Source organism: Lactuca virosa, chromosome 1 (genome assembly GCF_052849685.1).
Source record: "Lactuca virosa cultivar CGN04683 chromosome 1, Lactuca_virosa_CGN04683_v6, whole genome shotgun sequence".
NCBI lineage: Eukaryota > Viridiplantae > Streptophyta > Magnoliopsida > Asterales > Asteraceae > Lactuca > Lactuca virosa.
The window spans coordinates 262,153,299-262,167,647 of record NC_136426.1 but is presented as its reverse complement, the minus strand read 5'-3'; the positions used below and the strand labels follow the sequence as shown (position 1 = coordinate 262,167,647).

Below are 14,349 nucleotides of genomic sequence, written 5' to 3'. Positions count from 1 at the left end.
AGCATACAAATAGCAAGAAAGAAAAAAAACAAAAAAAAACCGCACGTAAAATCTAAAAAAACGCAAACGGACAACGAAAAAGGGGGGTGCAACACGAGGACTTCCCAGGGGGTCACCCATCTTAGTACTATTCTCGCCCAAGCACGCTTAACTGTGGAGTTCTGATGGGATCCGGTGCATTAGTGCTGGTATGATCGCACCCGAAATACTATCCATGCTTATTGCTTTTATGTTTTAAAAGACGCAGAACCTCCTTTGTTTTCGTACGCGAGGCGTGGGACCCACGTGACCGATCGGCTCCTTTCCAAAAATACGAAAACCATCAACCATGAAGCGGTGGCCACCCGAGCATAGAAATAGCAAGAAAGAAAACAAAAAAAAACCGCACGTAAAATCTAAAAAAACGCAAACGGACAACGAAAAAGGGGGGGTGCAACACGAGGACTTCCCAGGGGGTCACCCATCCTAGTACTACTCTCGCCCAAGCACGCTTAACTGCGGAGTTCTGATGGGATCCGGTGCATTAGTGCTCGTATGATCGCACCCGAAATACTATCCATGCTTATTGCTTTTATGTCTTAAAAGACGCAGAACCTCCTTTGTTTTCGTACGCGAGGCGTGGAACCCACGTGACCGATTGGCTCCGTTCCAAAAATACGAAAACCATCAACCATGAAGCGGAGGCCACCCGAGCATAGAAATAGCAAGAAAGAAAAAAAAAACAAAAAAAAACCGCACTTAAAATCTAAAAAAACGCAAACGGACAACGAAAAAGGGGGATGCAACACGAGGACTTCCCAGGGGGTCACCCATCCTAGTACTACTCTCGCCCAAGCACGATTAACTGTGGAGTTCTGATGGGATCCGGTGCATTAGTGCTGGTATGATCACACCCGAAATACTATCCATGCTTATTGCTTTTATGTCTTAAAAGACGCAGAACCTCCTTTGTTTTCGTACGCGAGACGTGGGACCCACGTGACCGATCGGCTCCGTTCCAAAAATACGAAAACCATCAACCATGAAGCGGTGGCCACCCGAGCATAGAAATAGCAAGAAAGAAAACAAAAAAAACCGCACGTAAAATCTAAAAAAACGCAAACGGGCAACGAAAAAGGGGGGGTGCAACACGAGGACTTCCCAGGGGATCACCTATCCTAGTACTACTCTCGCCCAAGCACGCTTAACTGCGGAGTTCTGATGCGATCCGGTGCATTAGTGCTGGTATGATCGCACCCGAAATACTATCCATGCTTATTGCTTGTATGTCTTAAAAGACGCAGAACCTCCTTTGTTTTCGTACGCGAGGCGTGGGACCCACGTGACCAATCGGCTCCGTTCCAAAAATACGAAGACCATGAACCATGAAACGGAGGCCACCCGAGCATAGAAATAGCAAGAAAAAAAAAACAAAAAAAAACCGCACGTAAAATCTAAAAAAAACGCAAACGGACAACGAAAAAGGGGGGGTGCAACACGAGGACTTCCCAGGGGGTCACCCATCCTAGTACTACTCTCGCCCAAGCACGCTTAACTGTGGAGTTCTGATGGGATCCGGTGCATTAGTGCTGGTATGATCGCACCCGAAATACTATCCATGCTTATTGCTTTTATGTTTTAAAAGACGCAGAACCTCCTTTGTTTTCGTACGCGAGGTGTGGGACCCACGTGACCGATCGGCTCCGTTCCAAAAATACGAAAACCATCAACCATGAAGCGGTGGCCACCCGAGCATAGAAATAGCAAGAAAGAAAACAAAAAAAAACCGCACGTAAAATCTAAAAAAACGCAAACGGACAACGAAAAAGGGGGGGTGCAACACGAGGACTTCCCAGGGGGTCACCCATCCTAGTACTACTCCCTAGTACTACTCTCGCCCAAGCACGCTTAACTGCGGAGTTCTGATGGGATCCGGTGCATTAGTGCTGGTATGATAACACCCGAAATACTATCCATGCTTATTGCTTTTATGCCTTAAAAGACGCAGAACCTCCTTTGTTTTCGTACGCGAGGCGTGGGACCCACGTGACCGATCGGCTCCGTTCCAAAAATACGAAAACCATCAACCATGAAGCGGAGGCCACCCGAGCATACAAATAGCAAGAAAGAAAAAAAACAAAAAAAAACCGCACGTAAAATCTAAAAAAACGCAAACGGACAACGAAAAAGGGGGGTGCAACACGAGGACTTCCCAGGGGGTCACCCATCTTAGTACTATTCTCGCCCAAGCACGCTTAACTGTGGAGTTCTGATGGGATCCGGTGCATTAGTGCTGGTATGATCGCACCCGAAATACTATCCATGCTTATTGCTTTTATGTTTTAAAAGACGCAGAACCTCCTTTGTTTTCGTACGCGAGGCGTGGGACCCACGTGACCGATCGGCTCCTTTCCAAAAATACGAAAACCATCAACCATGAAGCGGTGGCCACCCGAGCATAGAAATAGCAAGACAGAAAACAAAAAAAAACCGCACGTAAAATCTAAAAAAACGCAAACGGACAACGAAAAAGGGGGGGTGCAACACGAGGACTTCCCAGGGGGTCACCCATCCTAGTACTACTCTCGCCCAAGCACGCTTAACTGCGGAGTTCTGATGGGATCCGGTACATTAGTGCTCGTATGATCGCACCCGAAATACTATCCATGCTTATTGCTTTTATGTCTTAAAAGACGCAGAACCTCCTTTGTTTTCGTACGCGAGGCGTGGAACCCACGTGACCGATCGGCTCCGTTCCAAAAATACGAAAACCATCAACCATGAAGCGGAGGCCACCCGAGCATAGAAATAGCAAGAAAGAAAAAAAAACAAAAAAAAACCGCACGTAAAATCTAAAAAAACGCAAACGGACAACGAAAAAGGGGGATGCAACACGAGGACTTCCCAGGGGGTCACCCATCCTAGTACTACTCTCGCCCAAGCACGATTAACTGTGGAGTTCTGATGGGATCCGGTGCATTAGTGCTGGTATGATCACACCCGAAATACTATCCATGCTTATTGCTTTTATGTCTTAAAAGACGCAGAACCTCCTTTGTTTTCGTACGCGAGACGTGGGACCCACGTGACCGATCGGCTCCGTTCCAAAAATACGAAAACCATCAACCATGAATCGGTGGCCACCCGAGCATAGAAATAGCAAGAAAGAAAACAAAAAAAACCGCACGTAAAATCTAAAAAAACGCAAACGGGCAACGAAAAAGGGGGGGTGCAACACGAGGACTTCCCAGGGGATCACCTATCCTAGTACTACTCTCGCCCAAGCACGCTTAACTGCGGAGTTCTGATGCGATCCGGTGCATTAGTGCTGGTATGATCGCACCCGAAATACTATCCATGCTTATTGCTTGTATGTCTTAAAAGACGCAGAACCTCCTTTGTTTTCGTACGCGAGGCGTGGGACCCACGTGACCAATCGGCTCCGTTCCAAAAATACGAAGACCATGAACCATGAAACGGAGGCCACCCGAGCATAGAAATAGCAAGAAAAAAAAAACAAAAAAAAACCGCACGTAAAATCTAAAAAAAACGCAAACGGACAACGAAAAAGGGGGGGTGCAACACGAGGACTTCCCAGGGGGTCACCCATCCTAGTACTACTCTCGCCCAAGCACGCTTAACTGTGGAGTTCTGATGGGATCCGGTGCATTAGTGCTGGTATGATCGCACCCGAAATACTATCCATGCTTATTGCTTTTATGTTTTAAAAGACGCAGAACCTCCTTTGTTTTCGTACGCGAGGTGTGGGACCCACGTGACCGATCGGCTCCGTTCCAAAAATACGAAAACCATCAACCATGAAGCGGTGGCCACCCGAGCATAGAAATAGCAAGAAAGAAAACAAAAAAAAACCGCACGTAAAATCTAAAAAAACGCAAACGGACAACGAAAAAGGGGGGGTGCAACACGAGGACTTCCCAGGGGGTCACCCATCCTAGTACTACTCCCTAGTACTACTCTCGCCCAAGCACGCTTAACTGCGGAGTTCTGATGGGATCCGGTGCATTAGTGCTGGTATGATAACACCCGAAATACTATCCATGCTTATTGCTTTTATGCCTTAAAAGACGCAGAACCTCCTTTGTTTTCGTACGCGAGGCGTGGGACCCACGTGACCGATCGGCTCCGTTCCAAAAATACGAAGACCATGAACCATGAAACGGAGGCCACCCGAGCATAGAAATAGCAAGAAAGAAAAAAAAAACAAAAAAAACCGCACGTAAAATCTTAAAAAACGCAAACGGACAACGAAAAAAGGGGGTGCAACACGAGGACTTCCCAGGGGGTCACCCATCCTAGTACTACTCTCGCCCAAGCACGCTTAACTGCGGAGTTCTGATGGGATCCGGTGCATTAGTGCTAGTATGATCGCACCCGAAATACTATCCATGCTTATTGCTTGTATGTCTTAAAAGACGCAGAACCTCCTTTGTTTTCGTACGCGAGGCGTGGGACCCACGTGATCGATCGGCTCCGTTCCAAAAATACGAAGACCATGAACCATGAAACGGAGGCCACCCGAGCATAGAAAATAGCAACAAAAAAAAAAACAAAAAAAAACCGCACGTAAAATCTAAAAAAAAGCAAACGGACAACGAAAAAGGGGGGGGTGCAACACGAGGACTTCCCAGGGGGTCACCCATCCTAGTACTACTCTCGCCCAAGCACGCTTAACTGTTGAGTTCTGATGGGATCCGGTGCATTAGTGCTGGTATGATCGCACCCGAAATACTATCCATGCTTATTGCTTTTATGTCTTAAAAGACGCAGAACCTCCTTTGTTTTCGTACGCGAGACGTGGGACCCACGTGACCGATCGGCTCCGTTCCAAAAATACGAAAACCATCAACCATGAAGCGGTGGCCACCCGAGCATAGAAATAGCAAGAAAGAAAACAAAAAAAACTGCACGTAAAATCTAAAAAAACGCAAACGGGCAACGAAAAAGGGGGGGGGGGGGTGCAACACGAGGATTTCCCAGGGGGTCACCCATCCTAGTACTACTCTCGCCCAAGCACGCTTAACTGTGGAGTTCTGATGGGATCCGGTGCATTAGTGCTGGTATGATCACACCCGAAATACTATCCATGCTTATTGCTTTTATGTCTTATAAGACGCAGAACCTCCTTTGTTTTCGTACGCGAGACGTGGGACCCACGTGACCGATCGGCTCCGTTCCAAAAATACGAAAACCATCAACCATGAAGCGGTGGCCACCCGAGCATAGAAATAGCAAGAAAGAAAACAAAAAAAACTGCACGTAAAATCTAAAAAAACGCAAACGGGCAACGAAAAAGGGGGGGTGCAACACGAGGACTTCCCAGGGGATCACCTATCCTAGTACTACTCTCGCCCAAGCACGCTTAACTGCGGAGTTCTGATGCGATCCGGTGCATTAGTGCTGGTATGATCGCACCCGAAATACTATCCATGCTTATTGCTTGTATGTCTTAAAAGACGCAGAACCTCCTTTGTTTTCGTACGCGAGGCGTGGGACCCACGTGACCGATCGGCTCCGTTCCAAAAATACGAAGACCATGAACCATGAAACGGAGGCCACCCGAGCATAGAAATAGCAAGAAAAAAAAAACAAAAAAAAACCGCACGTAAAATCTAAAAAAAACGCAAACGGACAACGAAAAAGGGGGGGTGCAACACGAGGACTTCCCAGGGGGTCACCCATCCTAGTACTACTCTCGCCCAAGCACGCTTAACTGTGGAGTTCTGATGGGATCCGGTGCATTAGTGCTGGTATGATCGCACCCGAAATACTATCCATGCTTATTGCTTTTATGTTTTAAAAGACGCAGAACCTCCTTTGTTTTCGTACGCGAGGTGTGGGACCCACGTGACCGATCGGCTCCGTTCCAAAAATACGAAAACCATCAACCATGAAGCGGTGGCCACCCGAGCATAGAAATAGCAAGAAAGAAAACAAAAAAAAACCGCACGTAAAATCTAAAAAAACGCAAACGGACAACGAAAAAGGGGGGGTGCAACACGAGGACTTCCCAGGGGGTCACCCATCCTAGTACTACTCCCTAGTACTACTCTCGCCCAAGCACGCTTAACTGCGGAGTTCTGATGGGATCCGGTGCATTAGTGCTGGTATGATAACACCCGAAATACTATCCATGCTTATTGCTTTTATGCCTTAAAAGACGCAGAACCTCCTTTGTTTTCGTACGCGAGGCGTGGGACCCACGTGACCGATCGGCTCCGTTCCAAAAATACGAAGACCATGAACCATGAAACGGAGGCCACCCGAGCATAGAAATAGCAAGAAAGAAAAAAAAAACAAAAAAAACCGCACGTAAAATCTAAAAAAACGCAAACGGACAACGAAAAAAGGGGGTGCAACACGAGGACTTCCCAGGGGGTCACCCATCCTAGTACTACTCTCGCCCAAGCACGCTTAACTGCGGAGTTCTGATGGGATCCGGTGCATTAGTGCTAGTATGATCGCACCCGAAATACTATCCATGCTTATTGCTTGTATGTCTTAAAAGACGCAGAACCTCCTTTGTTTTCGTACGCGAGGCGTGGGACCCACGTGACCGATCGGCTCCGTTCCAAAAATACGAAGACCATGAACCATGAAACGGAGGCCACCCGAGCATAGAAAATAGCAACAAAAAAAAAAAACAAAAAAAAACCGCACGTAAAATCTAAAAAAAAGCAAACGGACAACGTAAAAGGGGGGGGGTGCAACACGAGGACTTCCCAGGGGGTCACTCATCCTAATACTACTCTCGCCCAAGCACGCTTAACTGTTGAGTTCTGATGGGATCCGGTGCATTAGTGCTGGTATGATCGCACCCGAAATACTATCCATGCTTATTGCTTTTATGTCTTAAAAGACGCAGAACCTCCTTTGTTTTCGTACGCGAGACGTGGGACCCACGTGACCGATCGGCTCCGTTCCAAAAATACGAAAACCATCAACCATGAAGCGGTGGCCACCCGAGCATAGAAATAGCAAGAAAGAAAACAAAAAAAAAACCGCACGTAAAATCTAAAAAAACGCAAACGGGCAACGAAAAAGGGGGGGGGGGTGCAACACGAGGACTTCCCAGGGGGTCACCCATCCTAGTACTACTCTCGCCCAAGCACGCTTAATTGCGGAGTTCTGATGGGATCCGGTGCATTAGTGCTGGTATGATAGCACCCGAAATACTATCCATGCTTATTGCTTTTATGTCTTAAAAGACGCAGAACCTCCTTTGTTTTCGTACGCGAGGCGTGGGACCCACGTGACCGATCGGCTCCGTTCCAAAAATTCGAAAACCGTCAACCATGAAGCGGAGGCCACCCGAGCATACTCTCGCCCAAGCACGCTTAACTGCGGAGTTCTGATGGGATCCGGTGCATTAGTGCTCGTATGATCGCACCCGAAATACTATCCATGCTTATTGCTTTTATGTCTTAAAAGACGCAGAACCTCCTTTGTTTTCGTACGCGAGGCGTGGAACCCACGTGACCGATTGGCTCCGTTCCAAAAATACGAAAACCATCAACCATGAAGCGGAGGCCACCCGAGCATAGAAATAGCAAGAAAGAAAAAAAAACAAAAAAAAACCGCACGTAAAATCTAAAAAAACGCAAACGGACAACGAAAAAGGGGGATGCAACACGAGGACTTCCCAGGGGGTCACCCATCCTAGTACTACTCTCGCCCAAGCACGCTTAACTGTGGAGTTCTGATGGGATCCGGTGCATTAGTGCTGGTATGATCACACCCGAAATACTATCCATGCTTATTGCTTTTATGTCTTAAAAGACGCAGAACCTCCTTTGTTTTCGTACGCGAGACGTGGGACCCACGTGACCGATCGGCTCCGTTCCAAAAATACGAAAACCATCAACCATGAAGCGGTGGCCACCCGAGCATAGAAATAGCAAGAAAGAAAACAAAAAAAACCGCACGTAAAATCTAAAAAAACGCAAACGGGCAACGAAAAAGGGGGGGTGCAACACGAGGACTTCCCAGGGGATCACCTATCCTAGTACTACTCTCGCCCAAGCACGCTTAACTGCGGAGTTCTGATGCGATCCGGTGCATTAGTGCTGGTATGATCGCACCCGAAATACTATCCATGCTTATTGCTTGTATGTCTTAAAAGACGCAGAACCTCCTTTGTTTTCGTACGCGAGGCGTGGGACCCACGTGACCGATCGGCTCCGTTCCAAAAATACGAAGACCATGAACCATGAAACGGAGGCCACCCGAGCATAGAAATAGCAAGAAAAAAAAACAAAAAAAAACCGCACGTAAAATCTAAAAAAAACGCAAACGGACAACGAAAAAGGGGGGGTGCAACACGAGGACTTCCCAGGGGGTCACCCATCCTAGTACTACTCTCGCCCAAGCACGCTTAACTGTGGAGTTCTGATGGGATCCGGTGCATTAGTGCTGGTATGATCGCACCCGAAATACTATCCATGCTTATTGCTTTTATGTTTTAAAAGACGCAGAACCTCCTTTGTTTTCGTACGCGAGGTGTGGGACCCACGTGACCGATTGGCTCCGTTCCAAAAATACGAAAACCATCAACCATGAAGCGGTGGCCACCCGAGCATAGAAATAGCAAGAAAGAAAACAAAAAAAAACCGCACGTAAAATCAAAAAAACGCAAACGGACAACGAAAAAGGGGGGGTGCAACACGAGGACTTCCCAGGGGGTCACCCATCCTAGTACTACTCCCTAGTACTACTCTCGCCCAAGCACGCTTAACTGCGGAGTTCTGATGGGATCCGGTGCATTAGTGCTGGTATGATAACACCCGAAATACTATCCATGCTTATTGCTTTTATGCCTTAAAAGACGCAGAACCTCCTTTGTTTTCGTACGCGAGGCGTGGGACCCACGTGACCGATCGGCTCCGTTCCAAAAATACGAAGACCATGAACCATGAAACGGAGGCCACCCGAGCATAGAAATAGCAAGAAAGAAAAAAAAAACAAAAAAAACCGCACGTAAAATCTAAAAAAACGCAAACGGACAACGAAAAAAGGGGGTGCAACACGAGGACTTCCCAGGGGGTCACCCATCCTAGTACTACTCTCGCCCAAGCACGCTTAACTGCGGAGTTCTGATGGGATCCGGTGCATTAGTGCTAGTATGATCGCACCCGAAATACTATCCATGCTTATTGCTTGTATGTCTTAAAAGACGCAGAACCTCCTTTGTTTTCGTACGCGAGGCGTGGGACCCACGTGACCGATCGGCTCCGTTCCAAAAATACGAAGACCATGAACCATGAAACGGAGGCCACCCGAGCATAGAAATAGCAACAAAAAAAAAACAAAAAAAAACCGCACGTAAAATCTAAAAAAAAGGAAACGGACAACGAAAAAGGGGGGGTGCAACACGAGGACTTCCCAGGGGGTCACCCATCCTAGTACTACTCTCGCCCAAGCACGCTTAACTGTTGAGTTCTGATGGGATCCGGTGCATTAGTGCTGGTATGATCGCATCCGAAATATTATCCATGCTTATTGCTTTTATGTCTTAAAAGACGCAGAACCTCCTTTGTTTTCGTACGCGAGACGTGGGACCCACGTGACCGATGGGCTCCGTTCCAAAAATATGAAAACCATCAACCATGAAGCGGTGGCCACCCGAGCATAGAAATAGCAAGAAAGAAAACAAAAAAAAAACCGCACGTAAAATCTAAAAAAACGCAAACGGGCAACGAAAAAGGAGGGGGGGGGGGGTGCAACACGAGGACTTCCCAGGGGGTCACCCATCCTAGTACTACTCTCGCCCAAGCACGCTTAATTGCGGAGTTCTGATGGGATCCGGTGCATTAGTGCTGGTATGATAGCACCCGAAATACTATCCATGCTTATTGCTTTTATGTCTTAAAAGACGCAGAACCTCCTTTGTTTTCGTACGCGAGGCGTGGGACCCACGTGACCGATCGGCTCCGTTCCAAAAATACGAAAACCGTCAACCATGAAGCGGAGGCCACCCGAGCATACAAATAGCAAGAAAGAAAAAAAACAAAAAAAAACCGCACGTAAAATCTAAAAAAACGCAAACGGACAACGAAAAAGGGGGGGTGCAACACGAGGACTTCCCAGGGGGTCACCCATCCTCGTACTATTCTCGCCCAAGCACGCTTAACTGCGGAGTTCTGATGGGATCCGGTGCATTAGTGCTGGTATGATCGCACCCGAAATACTATCCATGCTTGTTGCTTTTATGTTTTAAAAGACGCAGAACCTCCTTTGTTTTCGTACGCGAGGCGTGGGACCCACGTGACCGATCGGCTCCGTTCCAAAAATACGAAAACCATCAACCATGAAGCGGTGGCCACCCGAGCATAGAAATAGCAAGAAAGAAAACAAAAAAAAACCGCACGTAAAATCTAAAAAAACGCAAACGGACAACGAAAAAGGGGGGGTGCAACACGAGGACTTCCCAGGGGGTCACCCATCCTAGTACTACTCTCGCCCAAGCACGCTTAACTGCGGAGTTCTGATGGGATCCGGTGCATTAGTGCTGGTATGATCGCTCCCGAAATACTATCCATGCTTATTGCTTTTATTTCTTAAAAGACGCAGAACCTCCTTTGTTTTCGTACGCGAGGCGTGGAACCCACGTGACCGATCGGCTCCGTTCCAAAAATACGAAAACCATCAACCATGAAGCGGAGGCCACCCGAGCATAGAAATAGCAAGAAAGAAAAAAAAACAAAATAAAACCGCACGTAAAATCTAAAAAAACGCAAACGGACAACGAAAAAGGGGGATGCAACATGAGGACTTCCCAGGGGGTCAACCATCCTAGTACTACTCTCGCCCAAGCACGCTTAACTGCGGAGTTCTGATGGGATCCGGTGCATTAGTGCTGGTATGATCGCACCCGAAATACTATCCATGCTTATTGCTTGTATGTCTTAAAATACGCAGAACCTCCTTTGTTTTCGTACGCGAGGCGTGGGACCCACGTGACTGATCGGCTCCGTTCCAAAAATACGAAGACCATGAACCATGAAACGGAGGCCACCCGAGCATAGAAATAGCAAGAAAAACAAAACAAAAAAAAAACCGCACGTAAAATCTAAAAAAACGCAAACGGACAACGAAAAAGGGGGGGTGCAACACGAGGACTTCCCAGGGGGTCACCCATCCTAGTACTACTCTCGCCCAAGCACGCTTAACTGTGGAGTTCTGATGGGATCCGGTGCATTAGTGCTGGTATGATCACACCCGAAATACTATCCATGCTTATTGCTTTTATGTCTTAAAAGACGCAGAACCTCCTTTTTTTTTCGTACGGGAGACGTGGGACCCACGTGACCGATCGGCTCCGTTCCAAAAATACGAAAACCATCAACCATGAAGCGGTGGCCACCCGAGCATAGAAATAGCAAGAAAGAAAACAAAAAAAAACCGCACGTAAAATCTAAAAAAACGCAAACGGGCAACGAAAAAGGGGGGGGGGGGGTGCAACACGAGGACTTCCCAGGGGATCACCTATCCTAGTACTACTCTCGCCCAAGCACGCTTAACTGCGGAGTTCTGATGCGATCCGGTGCATTAGTGCTGGTATGATCGCACCCGAAATACTATCCATGCTTATTGCTTGTATGTCTTAAAAGACGCAGAACCTCCTTTGTTTTCGTACGCGAGGCGTGGGACCCACGTGACCGATCGGCTCCGTTCCAAAAATACGAAGACCATGAACCATGAAACGGAGGCCACCCGAGCATAGAAATAGCAAGAAAAAAAAACAAAAAAAAACCGCACGTAAAATCTAAAAAAACGCAAACGGACAACGAAAAAGGGGGGGTGCAACACGAGGACTTCCCAGGGGGTCACCCATCCTAGTACTACTCTCGCCCAAGCACGCTTAACTGTGGAGTTCTGATGGGATCCGGTGCATTAGTGCTGGTATGATCGCACCCGAAATACTATCCATGCTTATTGCTTGTATGTCTTAAAAGACGCAGAACCTCCTTTGTTTTCGTACGCGAGACGTGGGACCCACGTAACCGATCGGCTCCGTTCCAAAAATACGAAAACCATCAACCATGAAGCGGTGGCCACCCGAGCATAGAAATAGCAAGAAAGAAAACAAAAAAAACCGCACGTAAAATCTAAAAAAACGCAAACGGGCAACGAAAAAGGGGGGGTGTAACACGAGGACTTCCCAGGGGGTCACCCATACTAGTACTACTCTCGCCCAAGCACGCTTAACTGCGGAGTTCTGATGGGATCCGGTGCATTAGTGCTCGTATGATAGCACCCGAAATACTATCCATGTTTATTGCTTTTATGTCTTAAAAGACGCAGAACCTCCTTTGTTTTCGTACGCGAGGCGTGGGACCCACGTGACCGATCGGCTCCGTTCCAAAAATACGAAAACCTTCAACCATGAAGCGGAGGCCACCCGAGCATAGAAATAGCAAGAAAGAAAAAAAAAACAAAAAAAACCGCACGTAAAATCTAAAAAAACGCAAACGGACAACGAAAAAAGGGGGTGCAACACGAGGACTTCCCAGGGGGTCACCCATCCTAGTACTACTCTCGCCCAAGCACGCTTAACTGCGGAGTTCTGATGGGATCCGGTGCATTAGTGCTAGTATGATCGCACCCGAAATACTATCCATGCTTATTGCTTGTATGTCTTAAAAGACGCAGAACCTCCTTTGTTTTCGTACGCGAGGCGTGGGACCCACGTGACCGATCGGCTCCGTTCCAAAAATACGAAGACCATGAACCATGAAACGGAGGCCACCCGAGCATAGAAAATAGCAACAAAAAAAAAAAACAAAAAAAAACCGCACGTAAAATCTAAAAAAAAGCAAACGGACAACGAAAAAGGGGGGGGTGCAACACGAGGACTTCCCAGGGGGTCACCCATCCTAGTACTACTCTCGCCCAAGCACGCTTAACTGTTGAGTTCTGATGGGATCCGGTGCATTAGTGCTGGTATGATCGCACCCGAAATACTATCCATGCTTATTGCTTTTATGTCTTAAAAGACGCAGAACCTCCTTTGTTTTCGTACGCGAGACGTGGGACCCACGTGACCGATCGGCTCCGTTCCAAAAATACGAAAACCATCAACCATGAAGCGGTGGCCACCCGAGCATAGAAATAGCAAGAAAGAAAACAAAAAAAAAACCGCACGTAAAATCTAAAAAAACGCAAACGGGCAACGAAAAAGGGGGGGGGGGTGCAACACGAGGACTTCCCAGGGGGTCACCCATCCTAGTACTACTCTCGCCCAAGCACGCTTAATTGCGGAGTTCTGATGGGATCCGGTGCATTAGTGCTGGTATGATAGCACCCGAAATACTATCCATGCTTATTGCTTTTATGTCTTAAAAGACGCAGAACCTCCTTTGTTTTCGTACGCGAGGCGTGGGACCCACGTGACCGATCGGCTCCGTTCCAAAAATTCGAAAACCGTCAACCATGAAGCGGAGGCCACCCGAGCATACTCTCGCCCAAGCACGCTTAACTGCGGAGTTCTGATGGGATCCGGTGCATTAGTGCTCGTATGATCGCACCCGAAATACTATCCATGCTTATTGCTTTTATGTCTTAAAAGACGCAGAACCTCCTTTGTTTTCGTACGCGAGGCGTGGAACCCACGTGACCGATTGGCTCCGTTCCAAAAATACGAAAACCATCAACCATGAAGCGGAGGCCACCCGAGCATAGAAATAGCAAGAAAGAAAAAAAAACAAAAAAAAACCGCACGTAAAATCTAAAAAAACGCAAACGGACAACGAAAAAGGGGGATGCAACACGAGGACTTCCCAGGGGGTCACCCATCCTAGTACTACTCTCGCCCAAGCACGCTTAACTGTGGAGTTCTGATGGGATCCGGTGCATTAGTGCTGGTATGATCACACCCGAAATACTATCCATGCTTATTGCTTTTATGTCTTAAAAGACGCAGAACCTCCTTTGTTTTCGTACGCGAGACGTGGGACCCACGTGACCGATCGGCTCCGTTCCAAAAATACGAAAACCATCAACCATGAAGCGGTGGCCACCCGAGCATAGAAATAGCAAGAAAGAAAACAAAAAAAACCGCACGTAAAATCTAAAAAAACGCAAACGGGCAACGAAAAAGGGGGGGTGCAACACGAGGACTTCCCAGGGGATCACCTATCCTAGTACTACTCTCGCCCAAGCACGCTTAACTGCGGAGTTCTGATGCGATCCGGTGCATTAGTGCTGGTATGATCGCACCCGAAATACTATCCATGCTTATTGCTTGTATGTCTTAAAAGACGCAGAACCTCCTTTGTTTTCGTACGCGAGGCGTGGGACCCACGTGACCGATCGGCTCCGTTCCAAAAATACGAAGACCATGAACCATGA

At 47.6% G+C, this 14,349-nt stretch overlaps 36 non-coding genes and 4 pseudogenes across 36 annotated transcripts; all 40 read right to left on the bottom strand.

The window, feature by feature from the left end:
* Positions 1-83: 83 nt before the first annotated feature.
* On the bottom strand, positions 84-202 carry LOC145144119 (5S ribosomal RNA). Its single transcript, XR_013725137.1, has one exon. It is a non-coding gene; the product is annotated as a 5S ribosomal RNA (ribosomal RNA).
* Positions 203-427: 225 nt separating this feature from the next.
* LOC145143676 (5S ribosomal RNA) lies at positions 428-546 on the bottom strand. Its single transcript, XR_013724705.1, has one exon. It is a non-coding gene; the product is annotated as a 5S ribosomal RNA (ribosomal RNA).
* Positions 547-776: 230 nt separating this feature from the next.
* On the bottom strand, positions 777-895 carry LOC145147512 (5S ribosomal RNA). The gene has a single exon (XR_013728412.1). It is a non-coding gene; the product is annotated as a 5S ribosomal RNA (ribosomal RNA).
* A 224-nt stretch (positions 896-1,119) lies between these two features.
* LOC145148472 (5S ribosomal RNA) lies at positions 1,120-1,238 on the bottom strand. Its single transcript, XR_013729355.1, has one exon. It is a non-coding gene; the product is annotated as a 5S ribosomal RNA (ribosomal RNA).
* Positions 1,239-1,466: 228 nt separating this feature from the next.
* LOC145155577 (5S ribosomal RNA) lies at positions 1,467-1,585 on the bottom strand. The gene has a single exon (XR_013736010.1). It is a non-coding gene; the product is annotated as a 5S ribosomal RNA (ribosomal RNA).
* Positions 1,586-1,810: 225 nt separating this feature from the next.
* On the bottom strand, positions 1,811-1,942 carry LOC145151214 (5S ribosomal RNA; annotated as a pseudogene).
* Positions 1,943-2,170: 228 nt separating this feature from the next.
* Positions 2,171-2,289, bottom strand: LOC145144118 (5S ribosomal RNA). The gene has a single exon (XR_013725136.1). It is a non-coding gene; the product is annotated as a 5S ribosomal RNA (ribosomal RNA).
* Positions 2,290-2,514: 225 nt separating this feature from the next.
* LOC145146005 (5S ribosomal RNA) lies at positions 2,515-2,633 on the bottom strand. The gene has a single exon (XR_013726953.1). It is a non-coding gene; the product is annotated as a 5S ribosomal RNA (ribosomal RNA).
* A 229-nt stretch (positions 2,634-2,862) lies between these two features.
* On the bottom strand, positions 2,863-2,981 carry LOC145147511 (5S ribosomal RNA). The gene has a single exon (XR_013728411.1). It is a non-coding gene; the product is annotated as a 5S ribosomal RNA (ribosomal RNA).
* Positions 2,982-3,205: 224 nt separating this feature from the next.
* LOC145148471 (5S ribosomal RNA) lies at positions 3,206-3,324 on the bottom strand. Its single transcript, XR_013729354.1, has one exon. It is a non-coding gene; the product is annotated as a 5S ribosomal RNA (ribosomal RNA).
* A 228-nt stretch (positions 3,325-3,552) lies between these two features.
* Positions 3,553-3,671, bottom strand: LOC145155576 (5S ribosomal RNA). The gene has a single exon (XR_013736009.1). It is a non-coding gene; the product is annotated as a 5S ribosomal RNA (ribosomal RNA).
* Positions 3,672-3,896: 225 nt separating this feature from the next.
* On the bottom strand, positions 3,897-4,028 carry LOC145151213 (5S ribosomal RNA; annotated as a pseudogene).
* A 229-nt stretch (positions 4,029-4,257) lies between these two features.
* Positions 4,258-4,376, bottom strand: LOC145154946 (5S ribosomal RNA). Its single transcript, XR_013735413.1, has one exon. It is a non-coding gene; the product is annotated as a 5S ribosomal RNA (ribosomal RNA).
* A 230-nt stretch (positions 4,377-4,606) lies between these two features.
* LOC145146613 (5S ribosomal RNA) lies at positions 4,607-4,725 on the bottom strand. The gene has a single exon (XR_013727549.1). It is a non-coding gene; the product is annotated as a 5S ribosomal RNA (ribosomal RNA).
* Positions 4,726-4,955: 230 nt separating this feature from the next.
* LOC145143818 (5S ribosomal RNA) lies at positions 4,956-5,074 on the bottom strand. The gene has a single exon (XR_013724852.1). It is a non-coding gene; the product is annotated as a 5S ribosomal RNA (ribosomal RNA).
* Positions 5,075-5,298: 224 nt separating this feature from the next.
* LOC145148470 (5S ribosomal RNA) lies at positions 5,299-5,417 on the bottom strand. The gene has a single exon (XR_013729353.1). It is a non-coding gene; the product is annotated as a 5S ribosomal RNA (ribosomal RNA).
* Positions 5,418-5,645: 228 nt separating this feature from the next.
* LOC145155575 (5S ribosomal RNA) lies at positions 5,646-5,764 on the bottom strand. Its single transcript, XR_013736008.1, has one exon. It is a non-coding gene; the product is annotated as a 5S ribosomal RNA (ribosomal RNA).
* Positions 5,765-5,989: 225 nt separating this feature from the next.
* On the bottom strand, positions 5,990-6,121 carry LOC145151212 (5S ribosomal RNA; annotated as a pseudogene).
* A 229-nt stretch (positions 6,122-6,350) lies between these two features.
* Positions 6,351-6,469, bottom strand: LOC145154945 (5S ribosomal RNA). The gene has a single exon (XR_013735412.1). It is a non-coding gene; the product is annotated as a 5S ribosomal RNA (ribosomal RNA).
* A 232-nt stretch (positions 6,470-6,701) lies between these two features.
* On the bottom strand, positions 6,702-6,820 carry LOC145150279 (5S ribosomal RNA). The gene has a single exon (XR_013731098.1). It is a non-coding gene; the product is annotated as a 5S ribosomal RNA (ribosomal RNA).
* Positions 6,821-7,050: 230 nt separating this feature from the next.
* Positions 7,051-7,169, bottom strand: LOC145146436 (5S ribosomal RNA). The gene has a single exon (XR_013727381.1). It is a non-coding gene; the product is annotated as a 5S ribosomal RNA (ribosomal RNA).
* Positions 7,170-7,621: 452 nt separating this feature from the next.
* LOC145144965 (5S ribosomal RNA) lies at positions 7,622-7,740 on the bottom strand. The gene has a single exon (XR_013725962.1). It is a non-coding gene; the product is annotated as a 5S ribosomal RNA (ribosomal RNA).
* Positions 7,741-7,964: 224 nt separating this feature from the next.
* LOC145148469 (5S ribosomal RNA) lies at positions 7,965-8,083 on the bottom strand. The gene has a single exon (XR_013729352.1). It is a non-coding gene; the product is annotated as a 5S ribosomal RNA (ribosomal RNA).
* A 227-nt stretch (positions 8,084-8,310) lies between these two features.
* Positions 8,311-8,429, bottom strand: LOC145155573 (5S ribosomal RNA). The gene has a single exon (XR_013736006.1). It is a non-coding gene; the product is annotated as a 5S ribosomal RNA (ribosomal RNA).
* A 224-nt stretch (positions 8,430-8,653) lies between these two features.
* LOC145151211 (5S ribosomal RNA) lies at positions 8,654-8,785 on the bottom strand (annotated as a pseudogene).
* Positions 8,786-9,014: 229 nt separating this feature from the next.
* Positions 9,015-9,133, bottom strand: LOC145154944 (5S ribosomal RNA). Its single transcript, XR_013735411.1, has one exon. It is a non-coding gene; the product is annotated as a 5S ribosomal RNA (ribosomal RNA).
* Positions 9,134-9,360: 227 nt separating this feature from the next.
* LOC145148441 (5S ribosomal RNA) lies at positions 9,361-9,479 on the bottom strand. The gene has a single exon (XR_013729325.1). It is a non-coding gene; the product is annotated as a 5S ribosomal RNA (ribosomal RNA).
* A 234-nt stretch (positions 9,480-9,713) lies between these two features.
* LOC145146434 (5S ribosomal RNA) lies at positions 9,714-9,832 on the bottom strand. The gene has a single exon (XR_013727379.1). It is a non-coding gene; the product is annotated as a 5S ribosomal RNA (ribosomal RNA).
* Positions 9,833-10,061: 229 nt separating this feature from the next.
* LOC145143804 (5S ribosomal RNA) lies at positions 10,062-10,180 on the bottom strand. Its single transcript, XR_013724839.1, has one exon. It is a non-coding gene; the product is annotated as a 5S ribosomal RNA (ribosomal RNA).
* Positions 10,181-10,405: 225 nt separating this feature from the next.
* On the bottom strand, positions 10,406-10,524 carry LOC145154856 (5S ribosomal RNA). Its single transcript, XR_013735322.1, has one exon. It is a non-coding gene; the product is annotated as a 5S ribosomal RNA (ribosomal RNA).
* A 229-nt stretch (positions 10,525-10,753) lies between these two features.
* On the bottom strand, positions 10,754-10,872 carry LOC145147767 (5S ribosomal RNA). The gene has a single exon (XR_013728659.1). It is a non-coding gene; the product is annotated as a 5S ribosomal RNA (ribosomal RNA).
* Positions 10,873-11,100: 228 nt separating this feature from the next.
* On the bottom strand, positions 11,101-11,219 carry LOC145140786 (5S ribosomal RNA). The gene has a single exon (XR_013722285.1). It is a non-coding gene; the product is annotated as a 5S ribosomal RNA (ribosomal RNA).
* Positions 11,220-11,451: 232 nt separating this feature from the next.
* Positions 11,452-11,570, bottom strand: LOC145148468 (5S ribosomal RNA). Its single transcript, XR_013729351.1, has one exon. It is a non-coding gene; the product is annotated as a 5S ribosomal RNA (ribosomal RNA).
* Positions 11,571-11,796: 226 nt separating this feature from the next.
* Positions 11,797-11,915, bottom strand: LOC145155572 (5S ribosomal RNA). Its single transcript, XR_013736005.1, has one exon. It is a non-coding gene; the product is annotated as a 5S ribosomal RNA (ribosomal RNA).
* A 224-nt stretch (positions 11,916-12,139) lies between these two features.
* On the bottom strand, positions 12,140-12,258 carry LOC145149949 (5S ribosomal RNA). The gene has a single exon (XR_013730784.1). It is a non-coding gene; the product is annotated as a 5S ribosomal RNA (ribosomal RNA).
* A 229-nt stretch (positions 12,259-12,487) lies between these two features.
* On the bottom strand, positions 12,488-12,606 carry LOC145154943 (5S ribosomal RNA). The gene has a single exon (XR_013735410.1). It is a non-coding gene; the product is annotated as a 5S ribosomal RNA (ribosomal RNA).
* A 231-nt stretch (positions 12,607-12,837) lies between these two features.
* Positions 12,838-12,956, bottom strand: LOC145146612 (5S ribosomal RNA). Its single transcript, XR_013727548.1, has one exon. It is a non-coding gene; the product is annotated as a 5S ribosomal RNA (ribosomal RNA).
* A 230-nt stretch (positions 12,957-13,186) lies between these two features.
* LOC145146433 (5S ribosomal RNA) lies at positions 13,187-13,305 on the bottom strand. Its single transcript, XR_013727378.1, has one exon. It is a non-coding gene; the product is annotated as a 5S ribosomal RNA (ribosomal RNA).
* Positions 13,306-13,757: 452 nt separating this feature from the next.
* LOC145144964 (5S ribosomal RNA) lies at positions 13,758-13,876 on the bottom strand. The gene has a single exon (XR_013725961.1). It is a non-coding gene; the product is annotated as a 5S ribosomal RNA (ribosomal RNA).
* Positions 13,877-14,100: 224 nt separating this feature from the next.
* LOC145148467 (5S ribosomal RNA) lies at positions 14,101-14,219 on the bottom strand. Its single transcript, XR_013729350.1, has one exon. It is a non-coding gene; the product is annotated as a 5S ribosomal RNA (ribosomal RNA).
* Positions 14,220-14,349: the final 130 nt, after the last annotated feature.